Genomic DNA, 21,084 nt, shown 5'->3' with positions numbered 1-21,084 from the left:
TGACAAGCTAGCTCAGCCAGGCGCACACAGGGATTGGGGATGCACCTCGGGTCTGGCCCACCATGGGTCTGTGGGTCTGGCTCACTGGGAGGCCACCCCAGGCACCTGCTGCTGTCAGTTTGCGGTCCGAGAGTCTCAGGGACCTTCTAGGGCCTTCTAAAGCAGGCCTTGGTGCACCATGGAGCATCCAAACTCCCACTCTCCTCCCACTCAGGCAGGACAGGTCAGCCACTGGCAGCTCTGTGGGTCCCTGAGGGAGACATGGAGGGTCCCCCAGGACCAGGTGAGAGGCTCCAACCGCCTTGACCCAGGGCCCCCTCTTCTCACGCTCCTCCTCTGATGTGTGGCTTGCAGGCGGCAAAATGGAAAAAAAGGAGAGGACCCAGATGGCTTCTGCCCCAGCCCTCAGCCCGGTGTTGAACACGATGGAGGTGTGAAGCCAGGCGTGAGGGAGAGGTGGGGCCGGCAAGCTCATCTGTCAGCGGCTCAGGCCATATGGTGGCTCCACTTTTCCTCCCAAGCATTCAGATCCTAAGTGCTCACCCCCAGCTTGCCTGGCCACCCGGACTCATGCAGAGCGCTGCAGCCTACTTCTTGAGGACCGTCCAACCTGCACCCTCCTGGCACAGGCCGTGCTCCCAGGCCACAGTCCCAAATAAACCCCAAGGCACAGCGAACATATCCAATCAACTCCAAGCAACTCCAGGGCAAACCACACACTCAGTTGCCAGAGCACAAAGTCACTCTCTTGAAGGTTGGGGCTGCTGAGTGGAGGCTTCCGGTGCTGCAGGACAAGGGGTGGCAGGAGGACCACAGACACCCACAGCTGTGTCGACATCCTCTCTCCCCTGCAAGGCCTGGACTCCAATCCTGGCCAAGGCAGAGTACTCAGCCAGGGCAGATTAAAGCACGCTGAGTTACTTTCGTTCCCGATTAAAATAACATTGCATTTTTAAGTGCAAATTGTAAAATAAAAAAAAGGATGAAGTGTTGGGTGAAACCAATCTTCCCACAAGGAACGCTCCTAATGGCATTAACTGTGGGGAGAAAAGACTCCACGCTTGCATCTGGTCGGTTCCAGCAACACTGAAGAGAAACAGGAAGACATTTTCAAACTACGCTTTCCACTTGCAAGTAAGTATCCATTAATCTCTTCTCTCTGAAGCTGGCTCCGTGGAAGCCTGAGATCAAAAACATTTTAATTCCGGTGAAATTCCTCTTGCTCATTTTTGTTTTGAGTTTTTAAAAGTGATGTTTGGGGAAATTTTGTCTGAAAGACAGAAAAATGCCGGGAACCTCAAGAGGCCGTGAAAGCACATTCCACCCCCAGGCCTCCTGCAGACACTCCGGGCTGGGCAGTGGGCTCCCCCAGTGGGGCTGTCCTGGAGCAGGGATGGGTCCCGCGGTCCCCAAGGAGCAGGAAGCCCACGGGGGAGCAGCACGGCAGCCACTGCTCTCTTCCCTTCTGGGAAACACGGCGTTTCTCAGTCTGACTAATCTAATGATGCTGGTTCCCAAAGACCATTTTCCTGTAAACTCACACCACAACATTCCTGTTAAAATTACATCTGTAGACAACTAACTTCTGGTTTATTCATGAGGGAGTTCACAAGGAAAATGCAGAGGGGGAGGATCTAAGATGAGGAAGATGGGAGAGAGGAAGAAAGAGAAGAGCCCCCCAGCCCCTGCGGGCACCCTGCTCCACTCTCCCGCCCAGGTTCCTACAAGAGAACAGGCAACAAAAGAGGGGCTCTCTAAGATGTGTCTCCCAGCATTGGGACAGGCAGAGCATCCACTCTCCAAGATGCCTGAGTAACATGAAAGTCTGGCTGACCGTCCAGTACCCTGCCTGCTCGCAGATCAGGTGACCACCAGCAGCCCCCACCCACCCCACAGCTAACCTCCTGACCCCTGTTCCACCAGCTGGGTCAGTTCTCTACCTCCTCATCCACTCCAGGCCCGGTGCTGACCAAAGTGTTCTGGTTGTTCCCGGTCTCATCCCCACCCTGAGCCCCGACAGAGGGATTGGGTGGACCCAAGCCTTGCTCAGTCTTTTCCAAAGTAGATGTACCTTTTGCACTGAGTCCATCCAGGAAGAGCTCAGCCCCCACCAGCCTGCCCACTGCCACCGAGCAGCTGCTGGAGGCCCCGGGTTTCTCTCTGGCACTTTGTCAGTCTTCAGGAACCTCTCCTGCTCTCTCTGCACAGTACTGGGTTGTGCAAACTGGCATTCCAAGCGGCCCAGACATCACCAGACTGAGCAGCACCAGGAAGACAGTTAGTCAGGCTCTGACCCCTGTCTCCCCAGTGCAGAGTGGTGTGGCTCTCCTCTACCCACCACACCACCGCAAATGTCATTGTCTGCACATTCAGTGACCCCAGGCCAGAGAGGAAGGGAGTGAGTCTCTGAGCAGCACCAGGGAGAGCGCCCACCACGTCCACAGCAGGGACAGGCCAAGCTCCAGCCACCATCCAGGCTGCCGTTGGTCGGCTGCCAGAGCTGCCCAGCGTGCACCCCCGTGGCCGCATACCCTCTGCCAGCCTCTCCCTGACATCTCCGGCACTAACAGAGCTTCCAAGTAGAGGCTGCTGCAACCCCCAGACCAGAGCAACTTTGCATCCCACACGGCTAGAAGGGTTCATCTCAGAGAGTGTTTCCCCACTCATGCACCGGGGCATTCAGGGGAGTAGGCGACCACTGCCTTTGCCAGAATCTTCCAAGGGGGGCCAGAGCATCAGCTCTGAACAACTGAGGCTACCTCCAGATCTGTGGGCAATGGCTGAGGGTCACACAAACCCTCGAGTGGCACTTTGGACAGAAGCAGCCCCCCTGCCTTGGGTCTCTGAAGAGGGCTACCAGGCCCTCTTCAGGGATTCATGGCCCGAGGGGCTCAGAGCCGAGGCTGTTCCAGAGCAGAAAGGCCTCTTTGTCCAACTCTCTGTGGCTCCTGCTCAAGCTCCTGGATCAGCAAGTACCCCTGGGAAGTTCGGCAAAACGTCCAGGTGCCCAGGGGGTCGGGGGGACCCTGTAGGAGTCTCAGTCTCTACGGGACAGAAGAATCCATAAGACTGCCTCCTTCTCTTTGAAAACAAACTGCCCTCTAAGCCCTGACCCAGCCTCCTCTGCACAAGGAACAGCTACCGAGGGAGACAGGGCAGGGTCCTGCCTCTACTGGTAGCAGCACCCTGGCTGGTACCACAGGATTCCAATCCCTGCTCTCTTACTCTTTTGTTTACTGTTAATTAACAGGGCCATATGGAAGGAGGCGATAATCACAGCCAAGGACCAATGGGAGGGGAGCCCGGGGTGGCAGGGAGCCTGGGGGCCGAGGGGAGCCTCCCTCAGTCAGCCCTGGTGAGGACACAGCACCCCCACTCCCCAGGCCAGAGTGAGGCCAGGACAGGCTCTGCCAGCGCCTCAGAGGAGACAGACCCAGAGCACACCCCTCAGCACCAAGTGGGCCCCCCCAGGTCTGCCCCACATCCCTCCCACCTTTTGGGCACTCAGCCACTGGCGTTAGAGGTGTCCTCAGTTTTCTGTGATTTAAAAGAAAAAAAAAACTGCAAAGGCAAAATTCTCCACCGACCTCTCCCAAAAGGATAATTATAATCATCGCTGCCATTATCATCATCGTGACAGAGTCCATGCCCAGGACCAAACCCACCTGCAGCCACAGAACCCCCCGCACCACCGCAAATGTTTTGTTTCCAAAATTAAACACCCAACTTTACCAGCCAATGGTGTCCACTGGTTCAAAGGTGATGCTGAGACAAGCAAAGCCCTTGGTGACTCAGGAGGAGCAGTGAGAACCCACCACTCCAACACAAAGCAACCAGCCCTTGTTTATTTTCCTGGTTTATAGAGAAGAAAGTGAATTCAATAGACAGAACCGAAGTCCACGGCCCCAGAACTACAGACAATGGCATTAGGGTGTTCAACTTCTTAGCTAACCCTGATTTTTAGTTTTAAATACAAAAATCCGGTTACACTACCACCATAAACAACCACACTCCACAGCTGCACGGACACGTAGCGAAAAAAGGGGCTGAGAGGAGCGGCCGATATTTACTTCTGCACATCTATCCCACAGACGCATGCACCCTAGATATTGATCCTTAAGTTGAGAAATGCATGACATGCAGACAAAACGTTCACGTGAGCGCCTCTACTCAGTACCTTGGGTGGGGGTCACACATGACACACCCCAGACTCTGAGACCCTGCTTCAGAGAGGTCTTCTGCTTAAGCGGCCAGTGCTCTCCCCAGGTACGGAGCTGCTGGGTCCCACGGCCACAGACATCTCCGTTGTTCCTCTTCCAGAAATGCGCATAAAGTTTCTGGTTTTGATATGCGCTCCCCTTCCCCTAATGTCTCCTCTCAGACGCACAACATGTCCCCTGGAATCTCAGAGGAGCATGAACAACAGAGAGACAGGAGAAAAACAGCACACGGCAGGCCAGGGAGGAGAAGAAAGCCCCCGTCCTCCAGAGCAGTTTCAAAAAGCCATCCTCAGACCTGCTTTTCCTGCAAACAGAGCCTTCATCTTAGAAATTAACTCTGCCCGCGCGCCCTCTCCCTGTCTCTGTCCAAGAGGAAAAGCCAAGCGTTGGGTATCTGCCTTTGTCAGAAAGAACGTAACGTTGACTTACCTTTCCCCACAGCTATTGTCTGTCCTCTTTCAAAATGACATCACGGAAAGCAATCATGAAATTTACATGGGGGGTGCAGGGTGGACTGGGGGAGGAGAGGGAAGGCAGCTGCCTCCCGTACAGCGGTCACATGTGGGGAAGCCTGCGTGCGGGTTTCAATTAAATATCTTCTCCCCTTAGTGTGCGAACTCCTAAGCCAGCTAAAGGCGACGTCTCATTTACTTAATGACTGCTCTCATTAGCAGCGGTGGCACGGGCTGGCGGAGGAGGCTCCTTTGTAAATACGCTACCCATGAACCCTTGGGGCTCCAATATATCTGTTTACTCTCTGAGGTGAAATAAATTTACAGTATAGCATCAGAAAGATGGATCTGCTGAATTGGGGGTGAGAGGTGTCCCAGTCCGGTGGAGCCCTGTGTCCTGCTCTGAGTCTCGGCCAACAGAAGGTGCCTACGTTTGTCCACACTGATTCATACTCAATGTGCAGCATGATTGAGTTTTTTAAAAAAGCAAAACACACAAAAGGGCAGAGAGCATTACAACCACCACATTCACCCCCCTCTGCTTTCTCTGCCAGTGGTTCAGTCCAATAATTCCTAATAGCAGCAACCGGAATGACAGATGCCCCGGGTTAGCATGGCTACAGCGAAAGTACTTTACAATATTTATTGGTGGTGAGGAATATGACCTACCATCATAAAGAGCGGGCTGCAGAATTTATTACTCAAATGAACCAGGAATATTACATATCGGCTCATCTGCATATTCAAGTACCCCTGACTTAAATGGATATGTATTTTTTAACGGCATAAAAGGTAACTATAGCCACAGACCAAAAAATAGAGTCATGCACACAAAGAATAGATCAGGAAAAGACATTTTTCTGTTCTCACACTTTCCCTTTTCACTTTAATTTTTACAATAATAAAAACCTTCCCAAAGGGAACTCAGGGATTCCTGGGCATGGGAACCCCCCCACCAAAAAGACTAAGTTTATTGCAACCAGAGAGAAACACACTGCCCAAGTTTTCTCCTCTTTTCCTGATTCTTTTATAAACGGCCTGAAAGGAGCTATCCAGTGAAAATCAAGAAGAGAAAAATCCATAACACACACAATAGAAGTGCTCACCCACTCTCTATGCAGCCTGACTGTCTGCCTTCTCATCTGTCAGTTTGTGATATTTTCCCCCACATTCAGGGATAAAGTAGGAATTTCTTCAGTAAGAGAACTCAAGAGCCGGAGTATTCTTGTTTGCGGCCCAAATCTCCTTCTTGTACTGATAAATCAGGCAAACGATTGTCCATTATCATAATCAGGATGTTAGAAACGAAACTGAAACACAAGGGTGAAAACTCAATGTGAGACGCCTGCAAAGATGCCGCCGTCCAAGGGCAGCTGGAGAAGCAGAAAACTCACATCTCAGAAGTTCAGTGCAGAGATTTCAACAGACAGTAAACATCATTTCTTGGTAAATTATGCAAGAGCACAATACCCCAACTTAATTAGCGCTAAAGGGCTCGGGCCACCAAAAGTGTGACTGAGGCAGAACTGAACACAGCTTTCTCTAAGAGAGCATGTTTTGAAAATCTTAGTGGCTTATTTTTAACATACAGTTTGTGCTTTACACGTTACATACATACCAAAAGCTTCACCCCAAAGGCAAGTATCTTAGATTCTTATACGCACACATTATCCTCAACAAATAAAACACAAAATGCACACAGAGCAATTGTTTAGATTGAGCACAAGGACATAAATGCAAGCCTGCACTGGTCAAACTGAGGATGAAATATTAATTAGTCAAATGAGAACAGTTCGAGGTTTCCACAATGACTGCCTACCATTTTTAATTTCTGTCATAAACTTAGATCCATTAGTATAAAAGGACACATTCAGCTGAGAGCACTCCTGAAAAGCCGTTTCTGTCTCCTCTGGACATGCTGTGAGTGCTAGGATGTCTTACACCCCAAACCTTCGGCATTCAGAAATTCTATTAAACTCTTATCGGCAGGCTGCAGGCTCCGGGCAGGCTTGCGGGCCATTGTTCCGTGATGAATACAGAATCAAAGGGAGGGCCGTGGCTGAATCAGCCTTATTTCCCAACGACACCCAAGGTTTCATGAAAGCGACTTAATTCAGATATGCAACAGTCACACCTAAGAAACCACAGCGAAGCGGAGGTGGCAGCAGGGAGAGATGAACCTGCGCAACACGGGCTTCGTGGGGCACAAGAGTTTTTTCAGGTAATAGAAATTGTATTTGTGAAAACGTAAGTCTTTCGGCATTTCTCACTTCCCCTTTTGAACAATCACAGGCCTCCTGAGGTGTGGCGCTCCGGGGGTCGGGAATGGGCCCCCAGACCCTCTGTGGCGCTGCCAGGAAGAGCATTCAGAATGTGCCTGGAAACTTGAAATCGGTGCCCGCTGGCAGGACCCAGGGCGCCCTGGGAGCTCCCACCGGGAGGTTAAAGTGCTACGAGCAGTTTCCGAAGATGAGCTTTGATGAGCAAAGGTTCGAACTCTTTAGCTGACCCCGTCAAGACAAAGGAGTCCAGGGAAAAGAGCAGGACAGAAAAGCGGCCGCCGCCCTTCAGCCCCTGGGAGGCAGCCTGAGCGGTGGGTGGATCCGAAGTCTGATCAGCACTTCGGACAGCGCTCTCCCCCCAGAGCGCCTCGGTCTTTGTTCTCCGCACACGGAAGCTTCTGAGTTCGCACCAGTATTCAGCTATCGCTGAACTCTGGGCTCCGGGCTGAGACAGAGAATTCCAAACCCCAACAGATCCCTGCTTGTAAGTGACAACAGCAAGGTATAGTCTTAAGCTTCTTTTCTTAGAGAGGGTGAAAATTCGTCAGGACTTTTTGAAATCATATTTTCTCTTCCATAACTGAGCATGTTGCACACTGTTCCTTTGGGTTTTATTTCATAAAAGTCTGTGGGAAAGTCACATGTGACTTTTTAATAATATGTTTGGAAAGATCCACCAGGAAATAACTCCTCTGTGACCGGCGGGTCCTCAGACTCCACACGGGGAGGGAAACGGGAGATTTGCAAAACCAAACTTACGCCGCAGCCGCACTCGCTGAGAAAGCGCTTTGTGTGAGTGGGGAGCAGGCTTAATGATCGCTTAGCTGGTAAGATCATTTCAAATAAAGTGTAATTACTTGTGCAAATCTGCACACAGACATTCCAAGTGTCAGTTCATTTGCTTCATAAAAACTCTTTCAAGTAATTTTGGTCTAAACTTTCTGCATCTGTAATTGGCACCACCTTCTCCGGTGACCAGCTGGGGGTGAGGGTTTTCTTGTTTCCTTCTGAAAGCTTCCCTGCAGATGGGCGCCTGCCTTAATGCTGCAGACGACAATTAGGGCCGTTGTGTGAGGCCGAGATGGTGAGCATTAATATTGTATAGAACAGCTGAGGGCGGGGGTGCTGCCCCAGGCCGGCCCTGGCAGATGGAGCAAACAAAACCGGGATCCACTCTCCGCCACACTCGGGGCTGACTTTGTGTTTCTGTCTCACACTCACGCAGACGCTCACAAACATTTGGCATCCAGTTTGTGAGACCCTCACATACATATGCACACTCACACACGTGCACTCACACACACAGCAACTTTGAGTGTGATGAGGACGCAAGCAGCAGCGGCCCTGGCCAAAGCCCCTTAGCTACAGTTAAGTCCCAGGGGACATCTGTCGCACACACATTCTCTCTGCCACCTTCTCACAGAGTCTCACAGAGTCTTGCTCCAGGCCAAGGGCTCCTGACACCCACCAGCTATATGGCCTGCCAGGCAGATCCGGGCAGGTAAATCAACAGAAAGAAGGCCCAGCTGGCCTCTGCACACACCCTGCCCACCGCCCTCCCACCTCCAACCTTCTGCAGGGCAGCGTTCACAGGGTTCTGTGCCGTCAGCACTTCTGCAAGCCACAGGATCCGCTAGAAGGGGAGGTGGCTGTTTCCCCAGGGGCCCTGGCCATTGTTCAGGAGGGAGCATGTCTGTCACCTCCTTGGCTGCCCAGAAAAGAGCACTGAGCTCTGAGGGGGGGACACACACAGCTAATTAGTCCCTTTGGCATCTTCGCAGAAACTTGTGAACAGACCAGGGAGGGACGCGAGGGGCTGGGGGTGGTACGCACCCAGGAAGGTCCCGCAGAGCGTCATCCTGGCCAGTGGGTGCACCTTCTCTCTGGGAACACACGTCACTTCATGCTGGAAAAAGTTGCTGCACAAACTTGTGTCCCAGGGCCCTGGGGAGACCCCACTGCATCCAGCCAATCAAGACCAGGGAGCAGATAATCACAAATTGATGCCCCGGCTGCCTGCCAATGAGGCTCTCTTCTCCACACAATGGGCTCAGGCCCCAGACAATCTCTCCCCCACCCCGCAGGGCCAGGGACGGGGAGTGAGGGGAGGCAGAGACACAGCCCTTCCCACACAGTAATGGACTCACAGTGAGTGAGGGGAGGGGGCCCTTCCTGAAGATGCATCCCTTCCCCCGCTTCCTCTCTCGGAACTGTCACACTAGGTCCAGCCTGAAACGTGGTGGGGAACCAGCCAGGATGCATGAGTGGGGTCAGGTCTCGCTCCCTACAACCCAATCACTGCCTGTTGAGACGGCAGGCCCCTGAGGGCCCTCAGCTGGTGTGGTTGACTCCCCACCACCAGATCCCAGGCAGAAGCTATGGTGGGAGGTGCCAGGGGGAGGCAAACTGTAGAAGTCAAGACTCCCTCGACAACCTCAGGCCCTGCAGGCAGAGGGTGGGGTGTGCAGGAAGGAAAGGGCAGGGAGAGAGGGCTGCCCAGAAGGACCTGGACCTTCCAGCAGCTACAGCCGCGCCAGGGCCAGGGAGGGGCAGGGTGTGTGGATGGGAGTGAAGGTGGGCACTGCAGAGGCCTCTTCCAGAATGATTCCTAGTCCCTCGAACTGGGCCCACGACCTTTCACTGCCCACAGAGGCCCTTTGAAACGATGAACTTGGCCACACCATGGAGCCCGGCTGTCCTCTGGGCCAGCTTCCCCTGATGCCGAGGGAAGCTCCCATCACCCCAGGCAGCTCAGGGTCACCTCCTGGTCCTCAGGTTCTGCAGGTGTCTGTCCCTGCAGCGGACAGGTGGAGGCCCAGGTGATGCTGGCTTACTTCTACCAACACGTGGCCAAGTCCAGGCTAGTCTCTCCCATCCAGGGCAGCATTGAGGGGGAGGCCCGGAGTATGGAGGGTTCAAACCTTTGGAGGAGGCAGATCTGGACTGACCCCTGACCGGCCCCTCCCAGCTGGGTGACCAAGAGCAAAATGTTTAACATTTATATCTTCAGTGAGGTCTATGGTGAGTGCTACTGGGTGGCAATAGACGGTAAAGGGTGTCCCAAGAGAAGTGACGAATTGCATTCGAGTTGGGACACCCCCTCAGGAATGAATCGGGTTGCTGAGGGTCTGGATGTGGTAGGGACAGAGAGGCCACAGGAGACTCCAGGGCTGGCCAGAGCCATGAGGTGGGCGGCAGCACCCCCTGAGAGGGAGATGCTGAAGGAGGGCAGATTTGTGGGAGCTGCTGGCTCTGCTGGGATGTCTGAGCGCCTGTTAGTCACCAGGTGACACTGTCAACAAGGGTGACAGTACGGAGGCTGAGGCTCGGGGCAGAGATTAGGCTGGAAATAAATGGTGAGTCATCTTGTTTAGAGGAGAGAACATCGAGGGGGTGAATGTGCTCAGAGGCTGGTGAGCGTGCAGGGGAAGCAGGAGGAAGCAGGTGGGTGCAGGGGGGACAAGTGGGAGGCCAAGAGGGGCAGGTAGGGGTGGGGAGACAGGTGGGGCAGGTGGAGGTAGGAGGGGGGGGACATGTGGGGGGCAAAAGAGGGGCAGGTTGGAGGCAGGGGAGACAGGTAGGACAGGTGGGGCCAGGAGGGGCATATGGCAGTGGTGAGACAGGTGGAACAAGTGGGGGGAGGGGAGGGGATGGGGGCAGGAAGGTAGAAGAGGGGCGGGGTCAGGTGGGGCAGGTGGTGGCAGGGACCAGTGGGGCAGGTGGGGGACACAGACAGGTTGGGCAGGTGAGGACAGGGGCAGGTGGGGCAGGTCGGGGAAAGGGGTAGGTGGGGCAGGTGGTGGCAGGGGCCAGTGGAGCAGGTGGGGGACACAGACAAGTGGGGCAGGTGGGGGACACAGACAAGTGGGGCAGGTGGAGCAGGTGGGGGACACAGGTGGGGCATGTGGGGCAGGTGGGGGAAAGGGGTAGGTGGTGGCAGGGAACAGAGGGGCAGTTGGGGGACACAGACAGGTTGGGCAGGTGGGGACAGGGGCAGGTGGGACAGGTGAGGACAGGGGCAGGTGGGGCAGGTGGGGATGGGGCAGGTGGAGACAAAGACAGGTGGGGACAGGGACAGGTGGGATGGGGCAGGTGGGGCAGGTGAGGACAGGGGCAGGTGGGGGACAGGAACAGGTGAGGACACGAACAGGTGGGCAGGACAAGGATAGGCAGGGACAGGGGCAGGTGGGGGCAGGGGTAGGTGGGGCAGGTGAGGACAGGGACAAGTGGAGCAGGTGGGGACAGGAACAGGTGGGGACAGGGGCAGGTGGGGCAGGTTGGGCACAGGGATGGGTGGGGCAAGTGGGGCAGGTGGGGACAGGATGGGGACAGGGGCAGATGGGACAGGTGGGGACAGGAGCAGGTGGGGATGGGGACAGGTGGGGCAGGTTGGGGACAGGGACAGGTGGGGACAGGGGCAGGTGGGGGCAGGTGGCCACAGCAGATGCTGTGTGGAAGAGGGGTTTTCCCCTCTGAGTTCTGCCTCTTCTCCTCGTCCACAAGGACGTCTGTGCTTAGGGGAAGTGACCTGGGGCAGATTGCCAAACCTTTCTGTGACTCAGTTTCCCGATCTATCAAATGAGGGCAACAGAAATGTCAGAAAGTGCTGGCAGGGGTTGGTGCTGATCCATCTGCCCGCCCATCACGGAGACACCCCTCGCAGTAGCCAGGGGGCTCCTCCCAACACCACAGCTATCAAATGCAGTTTGCAGTTCCAACTTGCTCCACCTGACTGGGACTCCCTACCCTTGGGGAAAATATGTTCTTCAGATGGAGTTAATTAAGACTGATTATTTAAAGGAACAATGGTGAGAAATCCAGGAAAACTTGTGCTGCTGCCTTTCGGTAGAACCAACCAGCCTGGTAATCCATCACGTGATGAAATGACTTGGACATGTTCAGAATCAGGAAAGACAGGGCCAGTGCTCCTCTCTGAAGGTCTGCTCGAGAAAGGCCCTCCAGCCCCCCCACCCCAACTCAACACGTGCTCAGGGGGCCAGCTCCAGGGGAACCTGGCCAGGCTGAGTCAGAACTCACCAGGTTGACCGTGGATGCATTAGGGTTTGGGGGGCATTTGCCATAGGCCATGCGGCCCAGCCTCACCCCACAGCCGGGAGAGTCCAGCCCCGTGTGTGGGATGCGGCTCTGGCTATTGAAGGTGGCAATACCTCAGCCTCCCTCAGGGCCGCGTGTAGCCACTGTACCTCCCTGCCCTCGACAGGAAGCCGGGCTGCAGCTGACCCAAGGGAAGCCGTCTGGACATCACCCACCATAGCTGGGTTCCTGGCACTCAGCGCCACCTGGGCTGACATGAGATGTCTGGACACATCCTGGGCTCCAGAGGTCACAGGCTGCTAGTCATCGCTGTCTAGGCTGGCACTGGTTTCTGCTTTAGTAGGGCACCCAATACAGGGGCACCTATGAAGCCCCTCTGGTCTGCCCATACGGCTCCTCTGCCTGCTCTGCCCTGACCCAGGGCCATGACCTTGGAAGGCGGCATCCTAGGGGGTTGGCTGGGCTGTGCAGATGCTGAAACAGCAGAGTGACCCGGAGGACAGAAGCTGCTCAGAGGACCCAGGTCACCAGGCCCTCAAGCCTCTGAGGGGGCCAGCCCAAGGGTCCTGGAGATCTGTGCATCTCACAGCAGCCTCAGCAACAGCCCAGCCCAGGAGACAAAGGATGTGGGGACAGAGGAAAGACAGCTGAGGGCTGGGGGCACCGGCAGGAGAAGGCAAGGTCACCGTGACTGCTGTGGCACCGGAGGAGACAGCTCCCTGCAGCAGGGGCAGCCTAGGCCAGGCCTCAGAAAGACCTGGAAGCAGCTGCAGAGGGGCTTCCTTCCCATCCCCCTGGAAGTCAGACTGGTGTCAACGCTCTGTGGAGCTCAGAGGGGCCTGCAGGGCAGGGTCAGCTGAACAAGGCTGCAAGCTCAGCCATGCGTGGTTTGGGGAAGCCAGGAGGCTCCATGCTGAGCCCAGGATGCTGCATCTGTCCAGCCCTGTGGAGAGAGAGACAGAAGCTCCTGACAGGGAGGCCTGACCAGGAAAGGGTGTTAGGTGAGGGCACAGCATGAGTGAAGGCCGCAGGGCAGGAAACGGAAGCACATTCAATGAACAGCGGGACTGGGCTCAGAGGGAGGAGCTCAGAGTGAAGGGCTTGGAGAGTAAGAAGCTCAGGCTGAAGGCACTACCCTGGGCACTGGGCCCAGGAAGCTAAGAGCAGCACAAGAAAGTACCCCTGCCCCCCCACCCGCCTCATGACCTGGCCACCCTGAGGCAGAGGAAAGTGGGGAGGAGAGACAGGTGCACCCAGAGTGGACCAGGAGAACAGTGAGGGACAGGCCCCTGCCTGACTGTTCTAGGAGCATCCAAGAGGGTGAGGCAGGGGTGGAAACCCCCTGATGTCCTGGTCCTACCAGCACAGAACGATAGCCAAAGGCAAAAAGCAGCTGAACCAGTAGGAGACATAAGAGGTGGAGACAAAGGCCAAAGAAACAGAGGCAATGGCCAGGGAGGGGGTCCAGGGACCAGGGTCAAGGGGATTAAACACAGAGACAGACACAGACAGGGGCAGGAAAGGAGACAAAGGATGGAGAGAGAGAGGTGACACAAAGGCAGAGAGGTGAGGCAGAAACCAGGCCGGCTCAGACAAACAGATGGACAGAGAGGTGAGGAACACAGAGAAAGAGAGGAGGACACAGACCGGCCGACCACCAGGGTGCCCAGGAACCGGCTCGGTGACAGCAGGAAAAGGGAGCAGCCGGTGGGGCACCCTGACTGTCCCTGTCATCGCATTCCACCCTGCAGGGGTCACACCACATCTGCATGTGCACGTGCGTGTGTATGCCTGTGTGCACACACACGTGTGAGGACAGAGGGCCCAGCGCCTTGCCCTGCTCCAGGCTCTGTTTAAATGGCTTTGGAATTGTGCTCCCAGAACAGATGGCCTCAGAGATAAAGCTACCGGGTGCCTGGACAGAGAGCGAGGCTGCGGGCGGTTGCCATGGCAGGCTGGACTGGTGAAGATCGCTCATTAGCAGACAGAGCAGGGCTCACAAATGTCAAGATGGGCTCATGGGAGGGGCACCCCCAGCAGAGCCCCAGGAGGGAAAGTCTCTGGACTGAATGTCCGGGCCCTGCATTCCCAAGAATGGAGCTTGGTGGAACGGGTAGGCACTGGCCAGCCGCTGACTGATGTCCAAGGACGACAGCCACGCTGGCCTGGCCATGTTGGGAGAAACACCCCTCCGGTCTCTGTCCCAAGATGCCCAAGCTGGAGCCTGAGACACACTGACCCTGGGATGGTTCCAGCCATGCCCCACATTGGAGATCAAGAGCCAGTTCAAGGCCAACACCACACTCTGGGATGACAGGATGGCTTCCCGAGTGAGGCAGCCCCCATCCTCACATGCAGCACTCTGGGGAGGGGTGGGAGCCGACCACAGGGGCTCTACAGCCTGTGCCCAAGGCCCTCCCATCCCAGCTGGGAGCCCAGAGAGGGAAGGGGCAGCTGGAGCCCTGGACAGGGTCTAGGAGACAGATCCCGGAGCAAGATCCCCTACCATTCCAGCAAGCACACCCTGAGCACCTCCATGGCCAAACCCCACTGAGGAAGCCAGGCTGGATGTCCCCACTGCCACTCAAGCTACGGGTCCAGCCCCTGAGGAGGAGGAACGAGGATGCTCCCATCGGTGCCGGGCACGGGGCAGCTTCACCCTTTAGTCCTCTGAGGGTCCACAATGTTGTTCCCAACTTGTAGGTGGGCTCAGAAGGGTCGAGGGCCCGCAGCTCCCAGACAAAGCTGGGACTGATGCCCTGGACCGTCTGGCACCAAAGGCTGGATCTGAGCCAAAGAAGGGCCTCACTGGTGCCTTCCTCAAATGAGAGCTCAGGAGGGACAGACCCAGGGCCAGAGGGGTCCCCTGCTAGGCTTCAAAGGGAGGCAGAGCCAGGACAGGAGGTTTCTGCCCTGGAATGAGCAGGAGGCATGCGGAGGTCCAGGAGCAGAGCCGGGGCACACAGTGTTGGGGCACCTGGGATGGCACAGGGGACCCTGGGCAGGTGCCTAAAGGGCACACACACCAGGACAACAGGGAACACGGGCCATGGAGCCTGGAAGGCCTGGGACTGCCCAACGAGCCCATGTGCCTGCACCCGACCAGGAGCTCTGCCTAGAGCCCCAGAACCTTCCCCGGGACCCCAGCCTAATATACCCTCCAGATAACCCCACCTTCCCGGGCCAGAGCAGCGTGGGCCCTCCAAATCCAAGAGCCCTGGGAGGCCCTTCCATCCACCACACACAACAGACCCTACACACACCCCACAAATGCACAGACACACAGACATACAGACATACACACCATATACACACCACACACACATACACACACACCACATACACACAACAGACCCCACACACACACTCCACACATGCAGGCACACACACAACACACACAGACATACACACCATATAGGCACCACACACACACATAGACACACACAAACACACACACCACATACCTCAAACAGACCCCACAGACCCACAGACACACACACACACCACACACAGACATACACACCATATACACACCACACACACACAGACACACACATACACACACCACATACATCAAACAGACCCCACAGACCCACAGACACACACACCACACACAGACATACACACCATATACACACCACACACATACAGACACACAAATACATGCACACCTCAAACACACCACACACATACACACAACACAAACACACATACACACCATATACACATCACACACATATACACAGACACACAAACACACTACATAAACACACACACTGCACCTACACGCATGCAGTGTTTGTGCAGTGGATGTGCAGAGACCCACCGGGATGACACCGCCTCCTCTGCCAGCACACACAGGCCATCAGTTCCTCCTTATGCGAGGCCCCACGCCCCGCACAGCCCAGTTATGACCAGGAACTAAGGCTCAGACAGCGACTAAACCGAGCAAGGTGTGAGCCCCAAGGAGGCGGCAGGGGAGCGCAGCCGTGTTCTGAGCGGCCATTGTCCCACCACCTGTGCCGAGAGCCACTGGCCCTCTTGGGCGTGGGTTTGCTGGCCCTGCCCCAACACTTCAGCTGCAAGGGCACCTGTATGCAAATGCCACCAAGGGCACAGGGGGAGGGGGCTGCCCAGGCCAGAGCATGCAGGGTGCTGGGAGAAGGGCAGAGGAGGTGACCTGGGGTGACAGCTGTGTGCTTGGGGTTGGGAGGACACAGGTCCCCCCCACCCCAAGGGATAAGCAAGATCATGAGAGGAGGGGTGTGAGCCCCACCCCGAGCCTGGGAGCCCGAGGAACCTGCTCTAAAGAAGGGGCTGTCAGGCTGGGTATGGTGGCTCACGCCTGTAATCGCAGCACTTTGGGAGGCCGAGGCGGGTGGATCACGAGGTCAGGAGTTCAAGACCATCCTGGCAGACATGGTGAAACCCTGTATCTACTAATAATATAAAAACTAGGACACGGCAGTGTGCGTCTATAGTCCCAGCTACTCGGGAGGCTGAGGCAGGAGAATTGCTTGAACCTGGGAGGCAGAGGCTGCAGTGAGCCGAGATCACACCACTGCACTCAAGCCTGGGCAACAGAGTGAAACTCAATCTCAAAAAAAAAAAAAAAGGAAAAAGAAGATGAGGCTGTCCCACCTGAGGAACAGGGTGCTTGGAGCACGGGCCTGCCTGGGCCCAGGCACATCAGTCTCTGTGTGAAGCAGGTGCGCTGACCCCTCCTCTCATCCAGCTGCAAAGTCTGCTTGGAAACCCTGTCTTGGACCCTCTGAGTCTGCAGGAAGCCATCCCGCCTGGCAGTCCCGGCAGGAGGAAGTACCCTTACACACTGGGATGATTCCAGTGAATCATCACCGCGCCTCACAGGAAGACTGAATTTACTTGTTTTACAGGCTCAAAGAAATGATAGATCTTTTCTGAGGGCCATGACAGCATGGCTGAGTCAGGAACGGGGCCTCAGTGGGGCCACGTCACTGGTACACAGAGTCCCAGGCCCCGACCTGCAGCAGCTAACACAGACTTGGAGACTCAAAGACCAGTAGATGTCCGACAGCACCATATGAAGAACCGATGGGCAAGAGCTTCCAACAGAGACACACGTGACAGGCAATGTGTGTACACCAGGTACACAGCGGACCAAACACAGACACACAAGCCCTGAGACCACACAAAGCCCGTGGGTCAGATTCAAGGTAGCTGAGACCCAGCTGGACCACCGAGATGTGCACCCATCCTGCACCCTCGCTGCAGCCACAAGCTCGTCTTGGGCTCCCCTCAACCTACCTGACTGATGAGGACCAGAAACGCGGGAACATTCTGCCACCGGTTTCCAAATCACAGACGATCCCAGACATTCCACTGGCTCCAAGTTAATGAAGCAGCTTGCAAACTCCTGCTACTCCGCCGTCTCCCTTTGTGCAAATGCGTTCATCAGCCCCATGCTTGCAAAAAGCTGATCTCTTCTAGTGCCACACAAAAGCCAGGTGCAAATGGAAACCTGCAGGAGGGAGACTTGTCTGTAATTTGTGCTTTTAGGTTGAAATTGCCACCTCTGTTTCTGACTTCAGTGCCTCTGACCCGGGCCTGGAAAGATGAGGAGTGGGAACCTCCTGGCAGCCAAGAGCATCCTGTGGACAAAGGAGACAGGGGAACGCAGGAGCCAAACGCACACCCACACTTTGTCCTGAGGTTGGAGGGCGGCTGGGGAGGGCTGTGTACCTCTGGAAGATACAAAGGATACACAGCCGACGTTCTCTTCTGAACCCATCCTCTGCCCAGGACAAGTTGACCTGGGCACTCCTGATGCCACCACTGAGAACCCTGAGGACCTTGTGCTCCTCCGCACCCTGCTCCCTGCCAGGAGCGCCCCAGGCCTCCTCCACACAGATACTCCTGTGTTTCAACACCCACAACGAGGCTGGTCCTGACTGACCTCCTCCAAGTCCCATTCACCTCAGGACCTTTGGATGGCCCTGACACAGCACTTAGCACCCTTGACTTTGCCAGAAAGCTCAAAGAGGTGAGCTGTCTCTTCCACTGGGATGTAAGCTCCCCGAGAGTTCCTGGCACTCTGACATTGCTCCTTAAATACCTGAATGGTCCAGCTAGTCTTCTGAGTTCTCCACAGGGAAGACCAAGTCACATCCTGTTCAGGGCTCTCCAACACCACCCATGAAGGCCTGATCCCCACTCTTCTTGGGGCCTAGGCCCAGATGTCTAGACTGAGCTTTTCTCATCAAGCACCAGCCTCACGACCCTGTCCTTGCCTCTGTGTACCCAGCCTGGCCTAGTCCCTGCAGTTCCTGTACTGACACCCTCCCCTTTCCTTAGCCAGACCCCTAGGTGTGCACCTCTTCTCTGAGAGGTCACACTGATCATCCAGACACTCCAGTCTTAGGACCTCAGGACTAGTCCGCCCATCACTGACCACTAGCTTCTTCCACTGGGTGCCCGTAGGGGCAGAGAGGAAACTAGACCACTTTCCACAGTAGTAGCACCTCACCTACGGAAGGCCTGTCCTTCTCCACAGTCCTCCACTCCCACAACTTACCATGCACCAGTTCCCAGCTCCTGATTTAGGGCCCTCATCCCTCCGGTAACATTGAGTAAAACTCCAATATCCTAGTCTACAGACCAGAAACCTGAGGCCCAGAGAAGAGCCAAGATTTGAACCCAGGTCTTCTGCCTCCGGAGAGCAGTTCACGTCCTCTTGTCTTCATAGCCTCAAGGCAGGAGCTTATAGACAGGGAGAAATGACAGTTTCACCCAGCATGGCCCCCACCTGAGGCAGACAGCAGAGCTGCAGAGGGGCTGTGTTTGCGTGCATGTGTATGTGTGTGAACATCCATGTGTGTACATCTGTGTGCATGTGCATGCCCATTTCTGTGTGCATGTGTGCCTCTCTGTGTACACATCTGTGTGCATGTGCGCGTGCCTGTGTACACATCTGTGTGTGCATGTGCGTGCCTCTCTGTGTACACATCTGTGTGTGCATGTGCGCGTGCCTCTCTGTGTACACACCTGTGTGCATGTGCCTGTCTGCTGTGTGGGCCTATGCATGCACATTTCTGTGTGCATGTCTGTGTACAAATGTACATGCCTGTATGTGTCCATGCACATCTATGAATGCACCATCACACACCATTCCTGTCCCCATGAGGGGACTAGGGCTGAGGAAGCACAAGAGCTTCAGGTCTAGCCCCTCACCTAGGAGAGAGCCCTCTAGGACAGCCCCCATCAGCTGCCATCTAGGGAGTTGAGTCAAGGTGGAGCCCCTCACCCCGCTGGTCTCCACCTCCTTCTCAACCCAGGGTCCATGATGCTGCCCTTCAACCCCCTCCTCAAACCAAGAAGGCTTCCTCAAAGTGGGCTGTATGCAGTCCCCAGACTCCAAGGTCCCGGCTCCCTCGGGCCTTTGCAGGGGCTCCAGCAGGGACACCCTCACTTTGACCATGATAAGGGGGAAGTCTCAGGTCAAGCGTCCTTCCTCGGAGGCCTGCCTGAGCCCCTTGGCTGGTTGGAATTCTCCACGCTGCACCCGTGAGCTGTGTCTGTGGATGCTTTCCGTGCCTGGCCAGTACCATTACTGAGTGTCTCAACCACAAGCTGCCTGCAGCTATTTTGCCTGCTGCAAATGATGATCCAAAGTGTCTTTATATTTCTGCCTCTGTTTGGTGGTTTTCCACATTTAGCCTGCCATGTGGGGCCATTATATAGGAAATTGCTTCATCAAGAAGTGAATACCTGTAATGGGAACAGTACACATCAGGGAGAGAACATCCTGACCATTAAGCACCGTTCCGGCAGCCACCTTCCTCTCATTTCATCCTGTGTTTGTGTAGAAGCCCTTAGCGGATGTGGGGAGGTAGGGGACAAGAAGTAGCCCCTTCTTTGGGGAGCCCCCTCCAGGAAGGCTGGCACAAAGGGTCAGAAAAGAGGTTTTGATTAAGCTGAATGTCTTCAAGGTGAAGAGTCACCTGAGATCTGAAACAGAGGTCCCCCGAGGTGGGGGGTGTCTGATACTTTCTGCTTTGAGCTGCCAGTGACACGAGCTTGTAGTCCACAGCAACGGTGTGGGTGGTCCCATGGTTTCTAACAGGATGTTACTTGGGGTTGTGAGATCTCCAGGTTTGAAGTCTGCTACTTTGTAATAAGTACTTGGGAAAGGAAAATAAATCTCAGGACCCCAAAATCACTAAGCCAAAGCACGTCAGGCCAACCTGCCTCCCATTTTATTCCCGAATAAGATAGCGACAAGGATTGTGTGGAAGTCTACATCTTCCCTCACAATTTCCCCACAGAGAAACTCTTCTTGGGCTTCAAGATCTTTGCCCTAAAACTGTTCTGCTGAATTTCACCCTGGCAACGTAAATGGATAGCTTCCCTTCACAGGTGCGGGACAATGGACAGGCAGAACTCGTCAAAGTCATCCCACTGCCCACCTGAGACAAATGCACATCCGATGGCTTCCTCTGCCCTACTGCTTATGTAAAAATGCAGATTCACTGAGTCAGCCTAAGGCATAAGTGACTATTTCTCTACCCCCTCTCACATGTAAATTGTGTGTTCAGTGAAACACTGATCAAAGACCGAAAAGAATGCAGCTGTTTGTGTCTTATCTACCTATGGCCTAGAAGCCCACACTTTGAGTTGTCCTGCCTTTCCAGACCAAACCAATGTACATCTTGTACATATTGATTGATGTCTCATGTCACCCTTCAAATGTATAAAACCAGGCTGTGTCCCGACCACCTCGGGCACATGTCACCAGGACCTCCTGAGGCCGAGTCATGGGCCACGGTCACTCGTATTTGGTTCAGGATAAATCTCTTCAAATACTTTACAGAGTTTGACTCTTTTCGTGGACACCCTTGGCTTCCCCTCCTCAGGGGAGCCCCTGGGCCCAGACTTGCACTGCTCAGCGAAGGCACAGAGCACAGACACCTTTGTGTGCTTGGGCCACCATGATGGGCCCACTGAAGGTTCCCTACGCGGTTAGGGTTAGTGTCACAGGTGGAGCCGCCCCTCCTTGCCCCACTGGCAGCACTCACTCCCTCCTGTGCCTCTAGGGCA

At 55.2% G+C, this 21,084-nt stretch overlaps 1 protein-coding gene across 8 annotated transcripts in view; it reads right to left on the bottom strand.

Annotated features, from left to right (window-relative positions):
- MYT1 (myelin transcription factor 1) overlaps positions 1-21,084 on the bottom strand; it is a 133,963-nt gene that overhangs the window by 72,723 nt on the left and 40,156 nt on the right. For 5 of the 8 annotated variants that reach the window (XM_031007830.3, XM_055372754.2, XM_031007832.3 and 2 more), the window contains exon 1: positions 4,650-5,006. The gene's annotated coding sequence lies outside the window, so the exon portion shown is untranslated. Of the gene's footprint in view, positions 1-4,177; positions 4,360-4,649; positions 5,007-17,295; positions 17,510-21,084 lie in introns of those variants that run through there. The other 3 variants (XM_031007831.3, XM_055372756.2, XM_055372752.2) reach the window with 2 other exon arrangements.

The sequence above is a fragment of the Gorilla gorilla genome, chromosome 21, assembly GCF_029281585.2.
Source record: "Gorilla gorilla gorilla isolate KB3781 chromosome 21, NHGRI_mGorGor1-v2.1_pri, whole genome shotgun sequence".
Classification (NCBI taxonomy): Eukaryota; Metazoa; Chordata; class Mammalia; order Primates; family Hominidae; genus Gorilla; species Gorilla gorilla.
Note: the sequence above shows the minus strand (reverse complement) of the source record. Positions and strands in the feature narration are given on the sequence as shown.